The sequence below is a fragment of the Tursiops truncatus genome, chromosome 3, assembly GCF_011762595.2.
Source record: "Tursiops truncatus isolate mTurTru1 chromosome 3, mTurTru1.mat.Y, whole genome shotgun sequence".
Lineage (NCBI taxonomy): Eukaryota > Metazoa > Chordata > Mammalia > Artiodactyla > Delphinidae > Tursiops > Tursiops truncatus.
Genome location: NC_047036.1, coordinates 122,941,128 through 122,967,210, shown reverse-complemented (window position 1 = coordinate 122,967,210; position 26,083 = coordinate 122,941,128). Strand labels below are relative to the sequence as shown.

The window sequence follows — 26,083 nt, the reverse complement described above, 5'->3', positions numbered from 1 at the left end:
AAGTCTCAGAGAACATCATTCTCTAAGTAATTAATATTTACTAATTCATTTGAAAACATTTAGTATATATGAAACCCAAGAAGGGTCTTTGCGGTAGTGTGCTGGGATGAGCTGATCTACTTGCTAGGGTAGCCATTGCCATTACTTCTTGGTCCAGTTGTGCAGTGATCTCATCATGTCTTCATAATTAGGCTTTATGACTACCATGGAAAGTCTTGACTGGAAGGCAGTTCACTAGTGTCAAACACACCTGAGGGCACACTATGGGATCATAGTCCTAAATCATGCAAGCCAATTCTACTCAGGCTTTGACAGGTAAAATCTGCCTGCTTACAGTTTGTGATGAGCTGTGGTCCTCCATGGTCCTTCAGAGCACTCTCTCACTTGCTGTTCTGGAAAAAAAAAAGTGATTATGGTGAGCATGAAACAGTCAAAGTTGTTACCCACATGTAATACAAATCTTTTCGTTTCAAGTCAGAAACAAACTGGCTCAAAACAGGCTTAATCAAAAAGAGAGAGAGAGAGAATTCAGACTCATGTAGCTGAAAAAATGTGGAAATAGTCCAAGCTTTGGAGCAAGGCTTGATTAAGTAAGCTAAGCTATGTCATCAGAAATGATTTCTTTCCGTTTTTCTTCTTGGTCTTCTGTGGTATCTTGCTTAGTCCTAAGGTTGAATTCCTAGTTCCAGAATGATTTCCCCTACCTGCTGGATCTTTCTTGTTTTACATAAATGTCAAACAAAGAGAGAGAATTTCTTTCCTGGGAGCCCTCTGAGCCCGGAAGTATTTTTCCAGTTGCTCCAGCAAACATCTCTGTGTTTCTCACTGGCTTGAACCATCTTCTGTCTTGACCTAATCACTGTGGCGAAACCAGTGGGGTGTGCTGATTGGCTTAAACCGATCTGAGTTCTACTCTAAGGATGAGTGGGGTGTGCTTCCTCCAAGAATATGGGCTGCATGGTAGAAATACTGATACTGGTTTGAGGTCTAGGAGGTATCCAAGGCACCTGGGGAGCCCTGAAGGAAACCCAGGATTCCAGGAAGCATCCCAGGGACTCTGGACACCCATTCCCCATGTTTCCCAGCCCATATCCCACTCCCAGTTTTTCAGCTGTGATTCTTATTGTGCTCTGTGTGATTTTTGTCATCAAGATAAAATCTGAGAATCCCTAACCCAGGTCCAAAAATAAGAAAAAAAAAGCCCCCTACCCCCACCAATGGGAAACAATGACTTTTGTGAAGTCAGTGGCCACCAGGTCCTGAGCTGGTGACATGATGACTGTAGAGCCCAGGATGATGAAGAGAGCTGGGTGGGGCTGCCGAGAACACTGGGCTGCCTGCAGTCCAACATGGAGTAACACCAATACAAATGAAAAGCCATCAGATATGCCCCATTTTGAATATCATCCTGACAGACACTGAACTGGGAGGTAGAGTCCTGGAGAGGTGTTTATTTTCTGATGTAAAACAGGTAAGGGGAGCTTTTATTGACTTTTTTGGATATCCAATATTAATAATAACCCTTAACATCATGCACACCTGGGAAAAATACACAAGAAAGTGAAAACTGCAAAGATTTAACCTTAACTACCAAGGGGATGCAAGAATGAGTTGATATGAAGGTATTCATTTATACCACTGACATAGATCCGTGTCTACTGTGCACTTGACCCTGACCTAGGCACTGTATAGGATAGGATAGGTACAGTTTAGCATAGTGTTTCAGAGCACAGGCTTTGGAATCCTTCAGACCCAGAAATGAATCCCAGCTCTGTCACTCAGCCTCTCTGAGCCTCAGTTGCCTCATGTGTGTAAAGTGAAGACGTACCTACCTCAGGCAGCTATCGTGACTATTAAACGACAAAAATGAAGTAAGTAAAAGATAAATAAAGCACTCACCAAAGTGACATATTAATCACAACTATTATTAGTGGTAGTTGTTGTACTTGAAAAACTAGTAAAACGTGGTTTCCGTTCTTTAGATGCCTGTCTAGGAGAGGGGATGTGAAATGCGTACAGGTAATGAATGTCGGAAAAAAAAATAGAGATGAAAAGACATAGAAGTTTGCAGGAAGATGAAATTTCTCCTCTGTATCGGGAGCGGTGAAGCCTCTCTGATAGGCATTTTACATGCAGAAGCTAACGGGATTGCATTTAACTTTAGGTGACATCTTTTGGGTCTTTCCTCTTATGTCTTTTAGAGAAACCGAATCTGAAGTGTCAGTACAAAGGCTGTAAGAGAAAGCTACATGAGTAACGCTGACACTTGCATAAGAGTTCATTCTCTCCAGAGAGGCTGAATTGCCAGATGCCTCCACTGCTCTGTGTTGCCTCACAGGGGAGACAGGGTTGCTGTGGCCTGTCCTCATGGCAAAAGGAGTAGCTGCTTGATTCATGGCTTAGCTGGGGCTATTAGATTTTACTCCCAGAGGCATTTGATAATCTGTTTAACTGAGCATGGTCGTTTGTCTTGTTTGCTGACTACTTAGCAGATGGATTTGTGATTTTGGTAATTACTGTATGAACGTTAATAAGACATGATATCTTTTATTAATTAGTACTTCATGTGGTTTGTTTTTCAAAATAGCAGAAACTAGATGACTTACAAATAGTAATGAGTCACAATATTCGTCTTGTAGGATTAGCATTTGGAGGTTGTCCATTCTAGAATGGTTTTCCTCTCTTGAATTTTTTTACTCAAGAACAAAGAGCAGAGCCATTGCGTTGTACTCCACACTCTAGAAAAGGCTCATTTGGTCTGCTCAGCCAGAAACTGTTTCATTTAGAGAAGTGCTCATTTACAGATTTTCCCTTTTAATTCTCTCCAAAGAGGTTTTGGTGTTCAAAGGATAAAATGCTTTCAGAGACTCTCAGTTATGCCTGAAGAATAATTTTCTAATAGAACTACATGAGATTTGGACTTGTTTTACAGAAGTAGATGAGTACCGCTGCTGTATTCACTCCCCCAGGACAGACACACACACACACTCCCACATACGCTCACGTGCACAGCATAATCAGACACAATGGTGTGCTGAAGGCTGCGAGTAGATTGGTAGAAGGTTCGTCCTGCTCTCTCCCCTGTGGCCAGCCTCTTCTCTTCATACACACACACACACACACACACACACACACACACACACACACACACACCCAGCAAGCGATCGTGCAAAGCTATTTCCTAGGAGGGACTGGCAGGCATGCAGTGATCTAGCAAAGAACAGCATCTCTTCTGGGGTAACTCAGTTGGAAAGTACTTCTGAACAAAACAGTCAGGTGGCGGGTTGTTCCCGCCCTCCCTGCAGAACTCTTTTAATGACTCCTAGGAGGGTACAGTTCCCTTTCAAGATCCAGATACCTATGGTGCTTTGAACCAGCTGCACGTGCTGTTGTTGACAGCTCCAACAAACTCTTCTTGAGCACCCTCCACGTGCCTCACACACTGCAGTGGGCCTGGCAGAGGCTTTCTATGCATGGGGAAGGCTGCCTGTGCTACGAGGGGTTTACAGCCCATGCCGCTGGTTATTACAGAAGCAGACGTGAAGCCCGCTCGCTTTTGCGCTAAACTTAAGCTAGCACATAGGCTCGAAGGAAGAGACTGCTCATCTGTCCATCCAGCAACCTTTTCAGGAAGTCAAATCAACGCTAATAATTACTATAACTTTCCTGTATTAAGTGCTGATTAAGTGCCACACATTAGGCTAAGCATTTTGCATGCATTTTCTTACTCCTCACAAAAAACCTTTAGTAACTATATTTATAAATCCAATTTATAGATGAGCAAATTCATGATTACGATAGTAAAGAACTTATCGAAGTTTACATAGGCATTAAGTGGCCGAGCTGTGCCAGGGACTGCCATCGTACACAAACTGGTCTACCAATTTTGAAGACCAATGTTCAGCTCAATGGCCATTTTTTTTCTTATTACCAGCCACAAACTGGAACTTCTCAGCTTTTTTCATCTTCTGAGTTGCTCTTCTGGCAGAATCTACAGATGAAACTTTGGGCTTTTCACCCTACCACATAGCAAGAATCTGGAGGTATTGGTTGGCTGTCCATGGGGATGTCTTTACAAACTGTGTCCAGTTGAGACAAGTGAATCTTTCAGTAACACCCCCTTAAAAGTGTGTACACAGTTGGCTGCTGCCCCACAGAAGTGGGCATTGTGGTGGGAGAAGGTGTACATGTTGCCGCATGTCTCAGCTGGGGGGTCTGTTGCTCTGGCTCTGTTGCCTGGGCAACCTCTCCCAGAATGTGAGAAACGTACTTCCTTTTTTTCAAGTAGATCTGTAGGAAGGACTAGAAGTTGTAGTCATAGGTTGCCTGTTATCCACCACCACCTAGTTGATTGACAGAAGCAATGTTTGGAGAAAGCACACCATCGTACCTGGGGTGCAAAAAGATTCAAAATCACCCAGATTCTCTCATGTAGCTCTGAAATCAGATGAGAGAAAGACCATCTCCCTAAATCCCAGCAGCTTTTCCTACTCAATTTTTTCTCTAAGATAAATATTTTATAGCAATTGTCATTATTTTTGCAATTACAGCAGGAGGAAATTTTGAGAAGGCAATGCTACAGAATGATGGTGAACATCGTTTTGAGAATCAGTCTTGGGCTCAAGCTTTGGCTTCACCATTTGGTAGCTGTGTATCTTTTGGCAAGTTATTTAACCCCTCTTAACCTGTTTCCTCATCTATGAAATGGAAATGCTAATATATAGATTTTGCATGTATGAATCGATTTCCATTCATGTATTCAGGGTCTACTCATGTGACAGGCATTCAGCTAGATGATCGGGGAACAACTATGAATAAGAAGGCATGGTGGGCTTCCCTAGTGGCACAGTGGTTAAGAATCCGCCTGCCGATGTGGTGGACACGGGTTCGAGCTCTGGTCCGGGAAGATCCCACATGCTGCAGAGCAACTAAGCCCGTGTGCCACAACTACTGAGCCTGTGCTCTAGAGCCCACAAGCCACAACTACTGAGCCCATGTGCCACAACTACTGAAGCCCGTGCACCTAGAGCCCGTGCTCTGCAACAAGAGAAGCCACCGCAATGAGAAGCCCGCACACCACAACGAAGGGGAGCTCCCACTCGCCGCAACTAGAGAAAGCCCGTGCACAGCAATGAAGACCCAATGCAGCCAAAAATAAATAAATATTTTAAAAATTAAAAAAAAAAAGAAGGCATTGTGGCTGCCAGCCTTCACAAAGGTTAAATCTGGCAGGAAAGGTACCTACATAACAGGTCACTACCCATATGGAGTTATAAAAGAGGAAGTAGAATGAATCATGGAACAAGCAACAAAGAACCCAACCTAGTTTAGTTGGAACAAGAGACAGGCTCCCCCAAGGAAAAGGATACTTAAGATGTGAGAGAAAATTTGAGTTAGCCAGGTGAAAAGTAGAAAGAAGTGTGGTTGCAAGGAAACATATTTAAAGGCCCATAGGCAAGAGAGAGCACTAAACATAGGAAGACCCAGAAGTGTTTGGGTACAGATGAGACCAGTCCATTCAAGTGAGGTGCAGAGTGGCACAAGATGGGGTTGAGAGAGAGGCAAAAGTTGATGGAGTCTTAGGGTCTTGCACACTATGTTAAGACATGTGGACTTTATCTAAAGGTGATGAGAAGTCCTTAAGGGGTTTAAATGGGAGTGATGTGTGGAGGAGTTTCGAGGACTGAACAAAATAACATACCCAATATTGCACAGGGAAATATGTTCAATATCCTGTAATAAACCATAAAGGAAAGGAGTATGAAAAAGAATTTACATATATATGTATGTGTGTATAACTGAATCACTTTGCTGTACAGCAGAAATTAACACAACACTGTAAATCAACTATACTTCAATAAAATAAATTAAAAAAAATAATATACCCAAAGGCCTAGCCTAGCGCTACTGTGTTGCCACCTCTCAATAAAAGGTGGGTGCTATCATCATCATCACCTTCTTCCTTCCTTCTACTATTACCAACTCCTGTAAAAGGGAAAAAATCCTGCCATGTACTACAGAAGGAGACTTAAAGTAGTTTGTTATGGAGCAAACATATTAATCCCGAAAGGCAGGTGAAGCCGTTCTCAGCAACACACAGAAGAGGTGGGAAGCCCAAGGGCGATATTCTCCTCCTGAAATTCTTCCTCCTGTTTCTCTGTACCTCTGCCTTGCTACCTCCATGAATTCACATGCTTCCTAAACAATGAAGTCATCATTCTTTCTGGCAGTTCTGTCATTTTCATATGGTTTCTTTGCCGGAGCCCAGATAAAAAAATGCAGGTGGACCAGATTATATGTTTTCAAGAAAAGGCAAGGCGCTGGGTGGCAAGGGGTGCATTCTTGCGCGCAGAGTATGAGATAGCACCTATGGAAAGCACAGGTCGGCTGCAAAATAACATGGACCCGTATGTGTCTGAGATGAATAAGCTCTATTTTGATGAAGGGAGATGTCACATCGCTTGACACTTTACTATGAAATAAATACTTTGCATCCTCGGATAGCAACTATAATGACAGGGCTTGGTGAAAGGTGAGAAAAGAAGAACTTAACAGTTCTACTTTCATTAGCCTGTTTATTTTCCTTGTCCTCTGACCTTGCCACATCGAGGATATGAAGTAAGATTGGGCTAAAGGATTGAAATGGTTGAAGTTGGCAGTCACTGTGGTATTAGAATATGGACTGGGAACCAGGAGACTGATTAGTTATTTATTTCTAATCCTCCTTGCTCATAAAAGAATGTGAAGGGACCAAGTGGGCTAGGTTCTGAAACCAACTCTGCCATGAATTGTGTGTCCTTGGGAATAATTTTGAGCCTCTCTATAAATAAGGATCATTGTCCGTAAAATGCATTTTTTAACTTCACACAGAATAACTGATAGATACCAGTCTGCAGGACAATTTGTTTTTCTTTTTTTGGCTCTGAAGAATGTTGCACAGGCATGACCCTGCCCGGAGGCATCTACAGGCACTAGATGGGAAGAAACACAAACACAGATCATGACCCTCCAGGAGAGCATACAGCAAGGACCAAAGAATGGCAACAGAAAACAACATCACAGTTACTCAGGCGAATGAAGGAAGTCAATTTAGCTGTGGCACATGGGCTTGCCATCAGAAAAATCTGTCTTAGAATACTGGCTCTGTCGCATACTAGCTGTGTGCATTCATTCATGCATGCATATGTCTTAGGTGCCGTTCACGTGCCAGATACTGGGTTTGGCTCTGGGGGTACAACAGCAACCAGGACAGAGAAAGAACAAAGGGAAATGACTTGTTTTATTTCTGTCATTCTCTGCCAAGTGTAATCATTTGATTAGCTACCTATATGATGAGACTATACTATACCCTCAGAGAGACAGAACGTTCTCTGAGTGGTCAAAAAAATAGGGAACATCTGTTTAGAATTTCCTTTTTCATTCTTCTGAGTTGAAAAGAATTTAAATAACTCAAATACCTTTTAAAAATATTAACCATTTGCATCTTTTGGTTGTGGATATTGTGGTGTCTGTAGCAGATATTTGAGTACCAACTATGGGCCAGATGTTGTATGAACCACTTCAAAGTGAATAAAATTGTTGATTTCCTTTAGAGATGTTATTCCAGTGCACTGTCCTCAAGGAGCTCTCAGTGGGAAACATAGCTTGCCCCAAAGTGAAAGTCCTGTGTCTGGCAAGTCCAGTTTTAAAAGCAGGTCTTCTCTACCATCCCTAGAGGGGCGAGAGGCATTCAGAGTGGGGAGGTGGCCCTTAAAAGAGTTTCATTGCAAAAAGGGATGAGAAGAGAAAGAGGCAGTAACAGTGTGGAGATGGAGGTTTCTTTTGTCTTTGTTAACAGTTTTTAAATATTCACGAGGAGGAGACAAGCACAAGAATTGAGGCAGAGGGGAGGGAACAAACAGCAGCTGATTTTTTTCTGTAGTGGCTCGGAATAGAGCATAATGTACGGACCAAACAAAATGGTACACTGTCAGGAAACAAACGGCAGTTAACCAATGAGTAGGTCGCTAAGGAAGGATAATGATCAAAGCAGATTCCTTCTCTAAGTCTGCACCTGGGTGTGACGACTGAACTCTGGGTAAAGGAACAGCATTTTCATGATGTTGCCTTAATGTCTAGGGTACTGAAATGTCACATAGTGGAAATTATTATGAAGAAATAGTGATAGAGGAAGGGGTAGCTATAGTGTGTGTGTGTGCACGCGTGCGTGTGTGTGCGTGCGTGTGCATGTGTGTGTGTGTGTATGTGTGTGTGTAGGATAACTTCTTTGTACTGATGATGGGGGAGAGCGAGGAGGAAAATGAATGAGAGATACTAGGCATGTAAAGGGCTGTGGGAAGAATATTTTCAGTTGAATGCCAGGGTAAGCAATCTGGATTTTATTCTGAGCACAAGGGGAAGATATTGGAGGACTTTAAGTAGAATGGTATGGTCTGATTCATATTTTTTAAATGTGTTTCTCTAGCTCCTTGGCAGCGTAGGCCAGGGGCAAAAGTGGGAGCAGGAAGACCAGTGAAAAGGCTGTTGCTTTCTCTTGGCTTCCACCAAAGTGGTGGCAGTGAAGAAACATAAGGACATACTTGAGAGCTATGTAGAAAGTACAGCCACAGGACTTGCTGATAAAGTAGATACGGAGGAAAGGAAAAGAGGGAAGAGAAAATGACAGCTTGGAGTTTAGCTCTGGAATGTTTCCATTTTAACTGGGACATCCAGGTGAAAATGGCCTTTGTGGAAGCCACTGTTGATTCTAATGCCTTGAGTAGTGGACTATGTAGAAAGATGCTTTTGAGCTAATGAGGGACTTTGAGCACCTAGGTCCCAAATCATAGCACACAAGATGTGCCGACTCCTACTATGCCTCTTTGGAGCTCTCATTTCAGCTACCAGATCTGCTTTTGGCATCATCATGTAGCCAAAGAAGATGCCTTTGTTCATAAAACCCAATCCTATAATTTTTATTTATTTATTTATTTTGCAGTACGCGGGCCTCTCACTGCTGTGGGTTCTCCCGTTGCGGAGCACAGGCTCCGGACGCGCAGGCTCAGTAGCCATGGCTCACGGGCCCAGCCGCTCCGCGGCATGTGGGATCTTCCCGGACCGGGGCACGAACCCATGTCCCCTCCATCGGCAGGCGGACTCTCAACCACTGCGCCACCAGGGAAGCCCCCAATCCTATAATATTTACTCACCGGCATATGACCTTTATTCTTTGCCAGTGTCCTTATCCACTGATGTTTCATCCTTAACTCAGGGCCAACCTGGCCAACACTTTCTTTTCTTTTTTTGCGACAACGGCATCTTACCCCATTTGGATGTCTAATTGGTTCCCAGATTTGAAGATGTTTATTTAGCGGGCTGCGCCCTGAGCTCAAATTTAGAGATAATGGCGAACACCTCCTAAAGATGGAGATCACCAGATATGAGAAATGGTGCCAGGAAAACTTACAAATCATTAACCTTTGGAGGTGACCTTTATATAGGTTATAATGAGGTACCAGGATGCAGTCCACTGGGACACTTGTATAAACCACCACCACCCTAACCACTGCTTCCCAAAGGACCCTGTGCATGGTCTCCTCTGTGCCCAAGTTACACAAGCTTGACGAATACAAACCACGTGGCTCCTCTTGGATTTCATCTTGCTCGTGACAGGAGGTCCCCTTTAGGGGAAAGAGAAAATACACTGCAATCGATCTTTAAAAGTATTGTAACATTCCAAATGTCAATATTGGTTTGAAAGGATTGCATCATTTTCTGAAATAATGATTTGTGTGAGGAATGTCATGAGTTATAATTAACGTATGTATGCATCAAAGTCCACTTTCAAAGAAACCCTCTTTTCTCTTTCAAACATTGGAAATTAAATATTTATACTTGTTGTGATTTCACACATACATAGTTAATATTGCCTCTCAAAGCCACCTACTCTCCACCATATGTCATTTTCTCTGCTGATTCTTCACAACCCATAGATTTGGAGTTGGGTGAACCCCAACTGAAAATCCTACCAGAGACCGTGTACATAGAGAGTGGAAAGCTCTGAGCTAGTTCCATTTCAGTAGAACACGGGAGGTAAATGGGGCATAGTCTCATTACTTTAAAGTATCTCTTGTTGCAGTTGAATTCATTAAAAGATTTAAGAGTTTAGCTTTTAGTCCTTGAACTTGAATTACTGAGAGGTAACTGAAATATATTTATTGTATTTATTGGAGAGTATGGCCAAGTCGCTCGAATTCTCCATGCCTCAATTCAGTTTCATCTTTTCAAAATAGAGATAATCATATAATTCAGGACCATGCCCTCTGGGATCTTTGGGTAAAGGTAAGTAAGAGATTGGGAGGATGAAGGAATTGTTTTAATGTGATAAATTTGGAAAAATCCTTGAAAATCAGAAAATAGGCCTAGGATGCAAAGAGAATTTCAGTCTTCCTGGAAACACATACTGGCTTCCACTTCTTTCCAGTCTAACTAAGCAGAGAACTTCCTCGAGTGTTTCTGCCTTAGGCGTACGGCTAGTTTGAAAGTTTGTGCTAAAATGACCGCTCACTCAAATGGGAGACAGTAAGCCCCAAGGATTTTCCCCTTTCTTTCCTGAGCAGAAGGCCCCCTCCTCCAGACCAGTAGCATGTGAAGAATACCTTTTCCAAAGCACCAATCCTTCTTTCCCTCTGCCTTCTCCATCCTCCTGAGTAATGATAACAAGAACAAGCATTTATTTACCACCGTGTTTTGTTTTGTTTTGTTTTGTTTTGTTTTGCGGTACGCGGGCCTCTCACTGTTGTGGCCTCTCCCGTTGCGGAGCACAGGCTCCGGACGCGCAGGCCCAGCGGCCATGGCTCACGGGCCCAGCCGCTCCGCGGCATGTGGGATCTTCCCGGACCGGGGCACGAACCCGGGTCCCCTGCAATGGCAGGTGGACTCTAAACCACTGCGCCACCAGGGAAGCCCTAGCACCGTTTTTGTTTTAAGCACTTGGCTCTCTCCGTGCTTCTGAACTCACACTAAATAGACACTTCCAGTCAAATATAGACTCAGTCTTGTTTCTAAAACATCTTACCCCTAAAACATCTTACCCCCTGAGCAGTCTCCTCAGGCCCACTGCATTTCAAGAATGGCCTGAACTGAAGCATTAGGCAGGTATCTACTACCTGTCCTGGGTGCAGGACATTTTTAGCAACATTCCCTACATATTACATGAGCGTTTCTTGGAACAGATAGGATTTAAACATACCAGTGTATAATCCCCCAAAGAGCATGGGATTTGTCTTTTTTCTATTATGTTTCCATACCAAAGTAGTACTTGGATGTTTGTTGTGAATGAATGAATGAATGAACAAGTGAATAGTTGAAAAAACAAAAGAGATTGTAGACTGTGTCACCTGTTTTGAATGTGCAGAATGCCTCAGCACCCTTCGTCTGTCCTCACTGTCAATCCCTAAGAATACTGGTTTTCTTCCCTCTACTCTGCTTCGTGTATATAGCTCCTACTTATTCTTCAGGTGTTAGTGCAAAAAGTCACCTTCTTCAGGAAGTGGCCATTGATTGCTCAAATGAGAAGATCCCTCTCCTTAGGCTACCTTGTACCTCTCTTAGGACACTTAATATACCTTGTCTTGAATTGGAACTCTGTGCCTGTGATTCAACCCCCACTATGCAGAGAGTACCTTTATTCACTGTGTCTACCCAGCCAAGCTTGATGTGCTACCCATTCTAGGTGTTCAACAAACACTTATGAACTAAGAAATATTCAGAGAAGGTGGCTGTAGGAGGAAGAAAATAGGACGGAAGTGTGGGCATGTAGAGAGAAGAGTCATTTGTTCTCACTCTGAGGGAAAACAAGCAATAAGAACTGTTAATACAAAAGGCAGTGGTCTCCCACGTGAGGTAGTGCACGCTCTGTGCCTGGCTGAGGATAGCCCTGTCAAAGATGGAGGGTGGCAATAATATTTTTATATCATTCATTAAGCAGTTATTTATGGTATACCCTGGGATTATGCTACTGTGATGAGGATAAATTGCCGAACAAGGCATAAAGATTGCTGCCTTCTTGGAGTTTAACACTTAGTGGAAGAGAGAAAGAGTAATCAAATAATCAAATCAAATAATAATCAAATAAGTGCCAACTATGATTTATTTTAAAAGCCAAGAAAGTATCTGACAGAGCTGATCTAGACCCTAAGGAAATGGTGGTTGAAGTGTGATATGAAGGATGAAGCAGAGTTAACTATGTGAGAGGGGTGGTAAAGCATTTTTGACAGGGAACGGCCTATGCAAAGGTCCTGTGGCAGGCAGAGGGATATTAAGCATGGTACATTCAAGAACCCAAAGGAAGACCAGTGCGTTTAGACAGCAGAGATTTTCAGAAAGAGTATTAGAAGATATTGCAGGAAAGGTGTGCAGGGACCAGACCATGCTTGGCTTTGGAGACAAGTTAGTGATTTTATACTTTATTCTAAAAAGAGCATTAGAAACCACTGAAAGGCTGGAGATAACACAGTCAAATTGCATGATACAACGTAACTGTTTTAATTAGCTTGTGTTGCCATAATAAAATACCATAGACTGGGTGGCTGAAACAAATTTATTTCTCACAGTTCTGGAGGCTGAAAGTCTTAAGATCAAGGTGCTGGCATGATGCTGCGTGCTGGAGAGAGCCCTCTTCCTGGCTTGCAGACAGCCACCTTCTCATTGTGTTCTCACATGGTGGAGGTAGAGTGTGCTCCAATCTCTTTCTCTTCTTATAATGGCACTAATCTCACCATAGGAGCCCACCTCTCATGACCTCACCTAACCCCTTTTACCTCCAAAGTCCCCATCTCCAATTATCATCACACTGGGAGTTAGGGTTTCAATGTATGCACTGGGGCGGGGGTGAGGGGGCATACACAACATTCAGTGCTTACCGTGTGCCAGACAGTGTGCTGAGGGCTTTATGTGAATTATTTTGTTCCCCCTACGCCACCGTGGGGAAGGTTGCTATTATCGGCACACTTACAGATAAGGCAATTGATGTTCAGAGATCAGGACAGCACTAGAGTGAAGCAAGCTACAAGCCTGCAACACAAAAGTTCAGGGTTCATGCCACAACCCTGCCAGTAAACACGTCCTTCAATTTTGTACACCAGGCACCTCACTTGTCCCACTCTGTCTCAAATCTGGGTTGAGTATACCTGTCCTGGGTTACTTCATGGTTCGTAAATGATCAAACTAGGTTTCGAACCCAGGTCTAGAGAGCTTCTAAAATTTTTTTTCTATCTCTAAAATTTTGTGGATTTGTTTCCAGTTTTATTGAGATATAATTGATATACATCAGTACACAAGTTTAAGACATACAGCATGATGGTTTGATTTACATGTATTGGGATATGATTACCACAATAGGTTCAGCTAACATCCATCTTCTCATATAGATACAATTAAAAGAAAGAAGAAAAGAAGAAAAAAATTTAATTAAAAAAAGCGTTTCCAAATGAACATTTGGATGCCCTCCTCATTGTTGGGCTCCCATAAAAATGAAAGATTATTTGAGATGAAAGATTAAATTTCATATTAGACTTCAAACTGTAAATAGCTAGACTCAGCTGCAATGAATTCAGAGAATGAAAACTGATAAAATAGAGGATTCAGCCCACGGAACGGACTAGCCCAACATTATTCGGGAGATGAGAAAGAATGAGTCAAATATTTAAAAAGTAAACAGGTTTTTTTTCCATTAATTTTAAGCCAACAGAATGAAAATTAAATCTTCTAGCTGCAATTAGATAAATGGATGTCAATCAGATAGGAAACTGCTAAAGAAATTAGCCATGAGGTAGTCCTTAATCTGTTTGGGCTTTTTTCGGTGGGATGGTAGAAATGTAATCTGTTATCAGCACAGGTATGATTGAATTATTAATAATACTGTGCAAGGCCACCTAGAAACCAGAGCTTGGGGACTCTTAAATCTATTCTAATTGAAACAGAGAATCAGCAGACTGGAAAAGACCCTGACTCTTCTCAAGATATGTCACAGTATGTGACACAGAGGACACGTGGGGTTTGCGCACAGTGGCAGCTGCAAGCCGACCTTTTGGCAAATTTAATCTGCAAATGGGTCCCTGTTTAAGAGAGTTAATGCCTTCCATTATTAAGGAGGCTTCCTTCTATATTTTGGAAAGCCTGGTTAAAATATTTCATGCCAGGGTATTATGCAGATTGTCTAACTAACAGGAAGATTATGGATGCAAATAAATCAAATTTTAAAATGAAAGGTTTTACTGACCTCTTAAGAGGATAGTAATACATGCATAATTGTGAGCAAAATGCTCCCAGATTATCAGGATAAGAAAAGGGTCACATTGTCATTCCTTGAAGTATATTGAGGTTAGAATAGAAATCCAGGAACGTTTCAGAAGCTAATGAACTGAATTCAAGAACTGTACAAGCTAATACTAAGTTACTCCCTCTTTCCTCTGGTTTTAATGGGGGAAGGGTATCATAGTCTAGGAGGATGGCTGAGGTCCTCATGGGACCTCGAGTAAGTCACTTAATCTCTCAGTGTAAATTTCTATTGTGGGAATAGTTGGTGGTTAGAAACAGCTGGGGTCACTGACCCTGCTTCTTTCCGTGACCTCCCACCGCGCTCTCTTACCCTCAAGGGAACTGCTCTCCCACTGTTACTTCTTCATGGGCCATCTGCTTTTTCTTTGGTGACTGTCTCCAGGAGCTGATCTCAAGGCTCCTAAAGTAAACTTAGGAGGTTAGGAGCTTGAGTTTTACATTGAGGGGAACCTGGGATTGAATCCTAGGTCTGGCGCTTACTAGTGTGTGTCCCTGGACAAATTCCTCCATCTTCTAGGTTATCAGCCTCTTCTCTAGTACATGGGAATGATAATATGCACCTTACAGGGCAGAGGTCTCTAAACTCTCTCAGTTCACAGAGCTCTGATTGTCTCAGTAATTGTTTCCCAGAGCCCCTATGCCAAAAGAAATATCTAACAATTCCTTTATTAAGTAATTAGGTCGGAACAACTTAATATGTATTTACATCCAAATAATTTAATAGAATTTTGAAAGAATAGATATATAGAGAGAAAAACATTTTTGTTTAACCTTTTCAATAACCACAAGTTCTTGCTAATTGGATGTGTGCATCCGTTGATCGCCGCACAGTTTCTTGAGCCTTGAAATCAGCATTTGCTCTTCCACGTTGATTTCCTCACCATACTTGGTCTTAATCACAGCAACCGCTGAAAACCAAGCTTTGCAAATATGTGACATGTAGCAGAAGTTAATGTTGAAACTGTGATCTACCTCAAGCTAATAGTTTTCCTGGCATCTGGCAGATGTGTTTCCCTCTAAAATCTGCCGTGGCACCCCACGACTTTGCTGTGATGCCCTGAGGTACCTCGTGTCACTCTGGGTACAATGGTTTTAGGAACCATGTTGATTGATTTTAGAGGACAAAATGTAGGAGCGGTATATCAAGCACTTGACTTTGAACGTGTTCATAAAGTAGTACCTGCTGCTGTTTTGCTCCACAGATTTCCTTTATGGTCATTATTTATAAGGAAGAAAAAATGTGGTTTGTCCTCCTAGGGAATCCAATGCTGCCAACCTCTAATCACCCAAGTGCTACCCAAGTGCTACCTACTATGGGAGTGAAATATTCCCCCAAGAACCTCACAGTTAGGTTGGAGAGTCAGGATAAACATGTATGAAACAGTGGGCAACAACTCACAATTGCTAAGTAATAAGATGATGAAAGTGACCTGGGAGAAGGAAGGAACTGAGAGATGGGCTTTGACAAACCAGCATTTAGATCAGGGCTAGTGCTTCCCACTATACAGCCAGTGAGAGAATGTTCACACCCACCTTGCCCTCAGCACCTTCTCCAACTTCATGAGGACCAGACGACACATAGGTGCTGTTGTCAATTTGGCCCCTCTGTGATGACGTTAACTCCACAAACATTCTTTGACTATCTGCTACTTGAAAATTTCTGTGATAGGAATGTAAGCCAACCTTTGACAACACCAATAAAGGAAATACTCATTTTGACCAGGATGCAGTAGAAAAAGTCCTGCTTGAGCTGCACCTTCAGGAAAGGGCATGTAGATGGCTTACTGTATACAGTCACAATAGTCCACCAACTCACTGGTACAAAAAATGCAGCTTTATTTCTCGATTTCAACTTCCGCTTTAGCAAATGGCAGAAGATGATGTAGTTTTGCCAGTTCATAGTAATCCAATGACTTTCAGATTTATACTGATAATTTAGGATGTAAACATTCAATGTCACACAGACACAGCGCTTCTTTCCCCTCCCCCTTCCCTATCAGAATAGCATCCCTCTTCCATCCTCTGTCCTCACAGGAATCAGCTGAAGAGTATCTCACCATTTTTGGTCTTCTGTACTGGCCTCTATCCCTGTCGCATCCACTTCCAGGTATAGCTCATCTTGTCTGGCTCCAGATGTAACTCACTTATCCCCATCAGGTATAACACTTCTTGTCACTATGGTTGTGCCTTTTCTAGAATGTCACACAAATGGAATCATACAGCATATAGCATTTTGTTTCTGGATTCCTTCACTTACTACTACATTGATTTTGAGACATATCTATGTTGCATTTGTCAGTAGTTAGGTCCTTTTAACTGCTGAATAGTGTTACTCAGTGTAGATGACTACAGTATTCACCATTGGGTGGGTATTTGTGTTGTTCCGGTTTTGGGCTATGTATTTTAATGTTCATAACAGTTTTAAGCTGTTTTTTTTATGGATATTAAATTTTATGGACATTAAAATACAAATATTGTGTGGACCTATGATTTTATTTCTCCCAAATAAACATCTAGGAGTAGATTGAATGGTGTGTATTTAACTTTATAGGAAACTACCAAGTATTTTCCAAAGTACCATTTTGCATTCCCACCGGCTGTGTATGAGAGTTCCAGTTGCTCCACATCCTCCCCAACACCTGGTATAGTTAGTCTTAGCAGTTCTATTAGGTAGGCAATACTTATATTGTGGTTTTAATTTGCATTTCCCCAATGACTAGTAATGTTGATTGTATTTTCATGTGCTTACTTGCCTTTTGTATATTTTCTTTGGTGAAACATCTTCAACTGTTTTGTCCCCATTTTTATCAGGTTGCCTTTATCTTATTGAGTTGTAAGTGTTGTTTTAGATAGGGTAGATACATGTTCTTTATCAAATATGTTTAATTTCTATTTTCTCACAGTCTTGGCTCAGGTGTGATTTTTTTAAAATCTGGTTCCTGATGTTAATGTTAATATTTGCTGCTGCTGAATGTGGTCTTGCAGTGATCTCCAGTTCAATGTCCATGCATTCATTTTCACTCCCAGCACCTTGGGTCCACCAGTGTGTTCTTAATGTTTCTGCTTTTCTCTCAGGGAGCTGTAGGAACTAGCATTCTCTTTCACCCTATGCTGAGGTTGCAAGATTCTGAGCAGATGTACTCAGCCGGTCGACATGAACAGTTGTTACGTCTGTCACTCAGGCACCATGTTGGTTAGACATGAAGTTTCTCCATCCGCAAGCAGCTTACAGCCTCTCTGGTCTATACTTTAGAACTGAGGCCCAAGTTCCCACTGCTGCCTGTCAGATTTCTCACAACCCATCTGTGATTTCTATCATACCTGCCTTTCCCAGGACTGGGCTTGATGTGCCTTATCCAAGACTTGGGGGACATCCAATTGGTGGACTTGTCCTTCTCGTCTTCCTGCTTCCTACCACTTTGTTGGACTTTGGTCTCCTTTCAAAATAATGCTTTTATGCAATCAATCTGCATTCTTCCCTTTTTTCTTCCTTATAGAATAAATGCCAAGTTTTCAGTCTTCTAGGCATTAGTGCTCAGTATTTAAAGCCAAGCTTTTGATCTTCAAAAATCCTTTTTATTCCCCTCTCAGGCACCAGACTCTAAGATTAATATCCCTGCTATAAGTTATAAAAATCTAATTAGAAACTGATAAAGAATATACCACTTTGTTCTTTCTGGTTTTGCTTTCTTCCTAAGTTGTATGTACAGATATGGCTACCTCTTCTGCCTGAATGGTAAGTCTGAGGAAGAGTGAGAGTTACCCCTTAATTCTACAAAATGTTATCCTACTGCAGTTGGCTTTTGGGGGTGGGGGGTAAACCCAGTCTCTAAGAGAACAGTTCAAGAATAGACAAGAATATCACTAATAACTCAGAGACAGGAAAGCCAGATCATATTTGGAAAATGACAATAAAAATAATTGTTATATTGATCGTGATAATGGCAGAATCTACGATTTATTGTGGGTGTACAATGTGTCAACTCTGGCTCAAGCACTTTCTTTCTATTATCCTATAAAGTTGATAATTATTTTCCCCATTTTCCTTTTGAGGAAACTGAGAATTCTGATGCAACTTTACCTTTCCTGAGGTCAGAAAGTTGTTAGTATTTCCAGGATTTAAACTCCAGGTCAATCTGATTTTAAAGCATATATTCTTAACCATTAGAACAGTGGTTCTCAGACTATTTGAGGACTGCTTCACAACCTTAAAAATTATCAACGACTCCAAAGAACTTTAATTTAGTACGTAATATCTATTTATGTTTACTTTATTACATGTTAAAACAGAGACTTTAGAAATAGTCATCAATTTCTTTTTAAAAATAAATTCATTACATGTTAACATCAATAATATACTTTTGTGGAAAATGACTATATTTTCAAAAAAATTATTAAGGGTAGCATTGCTGTATATTTTTTGTAACTCTAATGTCTGGCTCAATAGAAGACAGCTAAATTTTCATATATGCTTTTGCATTGTCTGTTGTGAATTCACACATCCTGCAAAACTGGATGGAAAACTCCACTGTACACTTGTCAGAGAATGAGAGTCAAAAGGCAAATAACATCTTAGTGTTATGAAAGTAGTTTTGATCTGTGTATCCCCTAAAGGGGTTTCAGAGATCCCTAGAGGTGCCCAGAACACAACTTGAGAATTGCTAAATACATTAGGATCATTACCAATGTACTGATTCCATTGTAGGAAATATTATGTGCAAAAAAGAAGTGGGAAGTGTAGAGTAAAACCAGACCACGTGGATCTTGTTAAGGAATGTGACTGTTCTGAAAGCACTGAGAAAACCATAGATGGCCTTTAGCTTGATCAGAGCTTCATGTGGGGAAAGTCAGTCTGTCAATAAAATGGGTACAATGGATTGGAAAGAGGATAGAGAAAAGGCAACCAGTAAGAACACTGTAAAGAGGCAGTATAGCATAGTATATCTTAGGATTTTGTGAAAAATAAATGTGTTCATTTATATAAAATGCATAGAACAAAGCCTACTCCACAGGAAGCACCATCTGTGTTATAAGTACTTGGGTACTTGTAGTAGTAGTTGTTGCTGCTGTTGTGTTACTGCTATTATTACTAATATTAAATGAGCAGTAATAAAGCCTGAACTAGGCAGAATTGCAGAGACATTTTGCAATAAATTTCAAAAATGTAGCTGCTGATTGGATTTGGGGGTGAGAAAATTAAAAATGTGAAGATAGTGATATTTTGCCATTTGACTCTTATAGGGACCCAGAAAGTATATATTTTGACACAGAGTTGATTCTCAATAAAGACTTGAAAAGATGCAAGGGAGTGGGGAGGAATGGAAAGAAGTGGAGGCTTTGGGAGCAAGGAAGGCAATTTCTGAGCCTTGTGATTTTGAGATGCCTGTGAAACATGCACATGATGAGGTCCTTAAAGTAGATAAAACCCATTTTTAATTTTTAATTAAATTTTTTTTAATTTTTAAAATAGATAAAACCCATTTTTAATTTTTGGAGAAACTTTCCATAATGGCTATAATAATTTACATTTCCATGAACAATGTACAAGGGTTCCCTTTTATGACATCCTCAACAACTGTTGTTATCTTTTGACTTTTTGCTAATAGCCGTTCTAACAGGTGAGGGGACATCCTGTGGTTTTGATTTGCATTACCCTGACCATTAGTGATGTTGTGTGTCTTTTCAGGTACCTACTGGCCATTTGTATGTCTTCTCTGGAAGAATGTTTATTCAGGTCCTTTGATACTTTTTCAGATTTTGAAAGGTCTTTATTTGTCATGTTTCTACGACAAGTCTATGTCTGTGTGAAATCAGATGAATTAGCAATATGGTTAGTTTGAGTTCTGCTACCATCAGGCTGGGCATTTGTTGAGCAGGAAATATATGCAGTTTCAGACTGGAGATAACTATTCATCATTTGGCAAAGTTGAATCTCCATCGTCATACTCAGAGTGCTCAGATTCAGTAAATAGAATCCCAGCACGTGATGTTTCCAAAGGGGAATGTATGGTGTACTTTTTTGTTTGTTTGTTTTTGTTTTGTTTTGTTTTCAGTTATACATATACATGTATCTGTTCTTTTTCCAGATCCTTTGATCTTGTTTTAATCAGATTGTTATTTTGCTACTGAGTTGTATGAATTTCTTATATATTTTGGATACTAGCCCCTTGTCAGATATAACATTTGCAAATTCTATCTCCCATTCCATAGGTTGCCTTTTCATTTTGATTGCTTCCTTTGCTGTGCAGAAACTTTTAGTTTGATGTAGTCCCACTTGTTTATTTTTGCTTTTGTTGCCTGTGCTTTTGTGCCCTACTTAGAAAAACATCATTGTCAAGATCAATATTAAGGAGCTTTCCCGGATGCCTTTTTTTTTTTTTTTTTTTTTTTTTTTTTGCGGTACGCGGGCCTCTCACTGTTGTGGCCTCTCCCGTTGCGGAGCACAGACTCCGGACGCGCAGGCCCAGCGGCCATGGCTCACGGGCCTAGCCGCTCCGCAGCATGTGGGATCTTCCCGGACTGGGGCACGAACCCGTATCCCCTGCATCGGCAGGCGGACTCTCAACCACTGCGCCACCAGGGAAGCCCCCGGATGCTTTCTTCCAGGAGTTTTACTAATTCTGGTCTTACATTTAGTTGAGTTGATTTTTGTATATGGTGTAAGATAAGGGTCCAGTTTCATTCTTTTGCATGTGGATATCTAGTTTTCTCAATACCATGTATTGAAGAGACTATCCTTTCCTCATTGTGTATTCTTGGCACCTTTTTCAAACATTAGTTGATCATACATGCATGGCTTTATTTCTGGGCTCTCCATTCTGTTCCATTGGTTCAGTTCCTTGACTATATCTTTTAACCTTCTAATGATTTAAAAACAAATTACCAAATTTTTTAATTCTGTGAGTTTTTTCTTATTCTCTATTTTTTTCCTTTTCTATGGCTTCTTGTTCTTCATTTGTAGATTTATTCTCTTCTTAAAAAAAAAATTTCTGCGTGTGCTAATTAGGATTTATTTATTTCTATTCCTAAAAGTATATCTGTTTCTCCAAATATGTTTTAATATTTAATTAAATCTATAATTTAGTTTGTAATATTTATCTTGATTTTTTTTGCATTGTACATTTTACTGAATTGTCTAGATGATCTACTATCACCCATTCATTTGTAAGAATGAGTCAACGGAACAGTTGAATGAACATGAATAGGATTGATCAGCTGGCTGCTTCCGTAGTAGACTGAACAGGCAGGGAGATGATCTTGTATTTTGGACTCTCTGTATACCAGAATGCAGAGCACTTTACTTGGAAGACCCAACACTTGCCTTTGTATCCACTCCAGACTAACTAAATTATTTTTCCAAAAGGAAGGACCTTCTATTGCATGCTCCTAGGGCAGAATAGGGAAAGGAGTTAAGCAGTGGGGCTAAAGGGCAGATGAATCTATTTTTCTCTCTATGGGTATTATTTAGCAGTTTTGAGCCTTTATCCCACAGCATTTGGGTGTTTCTAAGTCCTAAGGCTCTCCAGGTTTCTGCAATGCAGATGGGTACCCTTTTTGGTTGTGCCAACTCTCTTCTTCATCTGTCGTTATCTTTCCATCTGCTTTTCTTCTCCCAGAGACGCATGAAATCCATAGTCCACTTAATGACCCTCTTTATATTCTCTTCATTATTGTGAGGTTGTATCCGCTTTGCTCCTTTATTATCATTTGAAAGAGATCTTGGGGAAAAGAGATGATAAATGGTAAGTTCACTATTACCCATAATTTTTCCTTTTCTGCCTGTCCTAAATCAAAGAAGACCATCACCTTCTTCAGAGATGAAGCCACCCTCTCTTAGCCGGTCTACTTCTATATCCTGGAACTTTGTTTTAAAGTAGGAAAACCATCTTCTTTGACAGTTTGAACCTCCACTTTCCCCCAATCATTCTGAGTTTCCCTGCTTTCAGGTACTGTCAGCTCCCTGTTATGCCTTTAAATCTTCAAATATTCAGTCTTATTTGATGTGTAGGTGTATAATATTCTGAGTAATAGAGAAGTAAATCATCAAAAAACTCAGAAATGGACCAACAATTTTTTTAAACAACAAAATGTCCAAAGATTTCTTTATAGTTTCATAAAGTTCTCACAAGACACTTCAAACTGAACAGATATTTTGAGAGGAAATGATTCTGATGACTGTTTAGGTGTTCTTTTCAAGGAATTAGGGGGATTATAGCTCTTCGTTTTTTTGACATTTAGTATGTACTTACTCGAGCAGAAATTTCCAAAGGAAAATGTTAAGCGGAACTATGATGGGGATGTTGATTAAGAGTCAAGTCAAGCTGGGTTTGAACCCCAGGTATGCCCCATTCTACTTACTCTAGAATAATTAACACTGCTGAGGCTTGGTTGCCTCACTGATAAGTGCTATTAGTAATGTCCCCTTTGGGACTTCCCTGGTGGCACAGTGATTAAGAATCCACCTGCCAATGCAGGGGACACAGGTTCGATCCCTGGTCTGGGAAGATCCCACATGCCATAGAGCAACTAAGCCCGTGCACCACAACTACTGAGCCTGCGCTCTAGAGCCTGCGAGCCACAACTACTGAGCCTGCGCCACAACTACTGAAGCCCGCGTGCCTAGAACCCGTGCTCTGCAACAAGAGAAGCCACCGCCATGAGAAGCCCGCGCACCACAACAAAGAGTAGCCCCCGCTCGTCACAACTAGAGAAAGCCCGTGTGCAGCAACAAAGACCCAACCTAACCAAAAAGAAATTAATTAATTAATTAATTAAAAAAATAATAATATCTCCTTCATGGGGTAGTCATGAGCAAGAGAGAAGTTGTGTACATAAAGAAATGAGGACAATGCCTGGCCCATCAAGTTGCACCAGACTTGATTTTGAGGTAAACAGCCTTTATGATTTCATTGCTTACCAACTTCTTTAAAATATGGGGGGGAAAAGGCCCTTCTTTATAGACTCCATGAAGATTGTATAACTCTGGTAGCCTTCGGGTTAACCCTCTAATGTTTCTCTCAGTCCCTATGCTTTTGTCTAAGCTTATCCTATTTACTCAGCCTTCAGAGTATTACAAAACTGAGGCATGCCACCATCTAGTCAATATCATCTAGCTCCAATGAATAGACAAACAGTAATGACTCCTCCAGACTGTTTGTTTTGCCATTTTAATAATTACTTATTGAAGAACCACTGGCTAATCTATGACATGACAGGTTTTGATGTCTCCCAATTATGGGCACATTATGCAATCTGTGAATTAGAACGCTAGTCCTTTCCTGTGGTGGGGATAGACTTCGCAGCTCCTTTGTTGCCTAATACGGTCAAGTCCAAGAGCCGGGGAGATGGGGGTCTTTTGACAACATTCACATTCATTTCAAGGGAAGCATTAATATATTACAAGGTGGTGTGGGAATATGCAAATGTTGCTAAATTTGTAGGAATGAAATTATTTCAAGCATACTAGTTAACTGTTTACAAACTTGGGAAAGAGAAATAGTTCTAATCTTTCACTTAAACAACTCTTATTGAGCCCTGCTGTATACACAGTGCTGAAATGAACCAACAAACTGCTGATGAGACAGAGTTTTTAATTCACTTATCTATTTAACAAACTTTTATTTTGTGTGTCAGGCAGTGTACTTTAGGCACTGAGAATCCAGTGGTGAAAAAAAAACAGATATAATTCTGTCCTTTGTAGTTTACTGTCTACTGGAGGAAACTGTTACTAAATGAACAGTCATAGACATAAATATAGAGCTACATTTTGGTGCGAATGATGCAGGAAAGATGCCCGATGCTAGGAGGGTGACATAGTAGAGGGGCTGACTTTGCATTGGCAAGAATCCTTCCCTGCTGAAAGGATGACTAATCTGAAATGTGAAGGATAAGGAGGCATTGACTCTGGGTGGAAGAGGAAAGAGCATTCCAGGCAAATGCAAAGGCCGTGCAGTTGGAGTGAGTGTGGTGCTTTCGGGGAATTTGAAAGACAATGTATTTTGACCTAGAGGACAAAGGCAAGCGGATGTGTGTGATAAAGCCCTAAATTCCTTCTCTTGTGATACTCCAAGCTGCCCTTTCAGTTTTGCTTTCATTCATCCCTTTATTCATTCTTTGATTCATTCAGGCATTAAATGATTACTCCATGTCATTATTCTGTGGTAGGCACTGTGTTAGGTATAGATACAACAGTGAGTAGGTCCACAGACCCTGGTCCCAAAGATCTCACAGGAAAAGAGAAAAGGATGCCCAGGGATCACAGCTGAAGAGCATTCACCTTGGCCATGGATTATCAAGATGAGGATGAGAAGGAAGAGAATTTTAAGCATAAGAAAAAGTATGTAAAAAGGTCCAGAGGCAAAGGAACGCTTGGCAAGGTGGGAAACCTTGAGACGCTCATTGAGGCTTCCGGTGTAGACTGTGAGGTCCTGATTGGATGAAATGAAGGTGGAGAAGTAGGCAGTAGCCAGTCCTTAAAGAGTCCTTTAAGCTGTGCTGAGGGTCTTGGATTTTTTTTCCCCTGAGAGTCACGGGAGTGACCTTGAGTGGGGACCCACTCAAGGACTTTAAGCAGGGCATTGGCATGATCATATCTGTACTTTAGGATGGTCATATTCATGTCAGCATGGCACATGGAAGATTGGTTAAGAAGCTACTGCAGGAACATTGCTGAGAGATGATATGGCCCAAATTAAACTCGTGGCAGTGTAAATGGATAGATGGGGACAGATTTTATGGCTGTCAGGAAGCTGGAATTTATAGAACTTGGCATCTGACTAAATGTAGGGTAGAGGAAAAGGTATTAAAAATGTCTAATTAAAAATGGTTTTCTGGTTTGGGCAGCTAGATGGACAGTGGGCACCACTCAAAAGATAGAAAACACAGACAAAGGAGTGAGTTTCTTAATCAGTGTGTTTCTTGATCTATAAAGTAGGCATTATTTCAGTCATCTTGTAGGGTTGCCTATATTACACTAAGAACTAAATTCCTGTCACAGAGATGTCTAGCAAAGAGCAGCAATTACTTCTATGTACAAAGTTACATAGAAGCAGTTAGCCATCGGTAGTGGGAGACCAAGCATATCAGAGGAGGTACTGCAGGGCTATTGAACTGGGCCTGAAATGATGAGTAACAAATCACTAGGGCATAAACAGAAGTAGGGGTGACAGGAAACGTTCTTGGCAGAGCAAGACAGGCACAGAGCTCAAAGGTCTTCAAGAAACTGGAGACGGCCCACTGTTCCTGGAGCATAGGAAGATGTGGAGGAGATGGCAGACATTGAGCTAGAAATCTAGGGATTCTGGGAGCTCTGTAAACCAAACTGAAGAGTCTGTCACCCCTAGGCCAGCATTTGCTAAAATTTTTCTGCAGAATATAAATTTTCTATAGAATGTTAATATCATCAAATTAATATGGAAAATTCTGGTTTAAACAAAATTAACTTTATTGCAGGACTTCTCAGAGCTTTTTAATTGGCATTACAAATCTCCAACAGGGGGATCTATCTTTTTTTTTTTTCCTCAAATTCCATACCTCTTTTCCTGGAACACTGATTAGCACCTCAAAAAACACTAATGGTTCTGTGTCATTGGGTTTAGAAAACTCTTTTCCAGGTAATGAGGAACCATGCAAGGATTTCAAGCAAGAAAGAAAGGACCAGATCTATGAGTTACAAAGGTCGTGCTCACTTAGTGAGGAGGATGGACTGGGAGGGAACTGAAAGCTTGATGGCCTTAAGAGTTGAAATGAAAGAATAAAACCTCAA

General features: G+C 41.0%; 1 protein-coding gene across 2 annotated transcripts in view; it reads left to right on the top strand.

The window, feature by feature from the left end:
- The first annotated feature begins 299 nt into the window (after positions 1–299).
- The window catches only part of PPP2R2B (protein phosphatase 2 regulatory subunit Bbeta), a 334,618-nt gene continuing 308,834 nt past the window's right edge, over positions 300–26,083 (top strand). The window contains exon 1 of one of the 2 annotated variants that reach the window (XM_073802668.1): positions 300–415. The gene's annotated coding sequence lies outside the window, so the exon portion shown is untranslated. Of the gene's footprint in view, positions 416–1,315; positions 1,472–26,083 lie in introns of those variants that run through there. The other variant, XM_073802667.1, reaches the window with a different exon arrangement.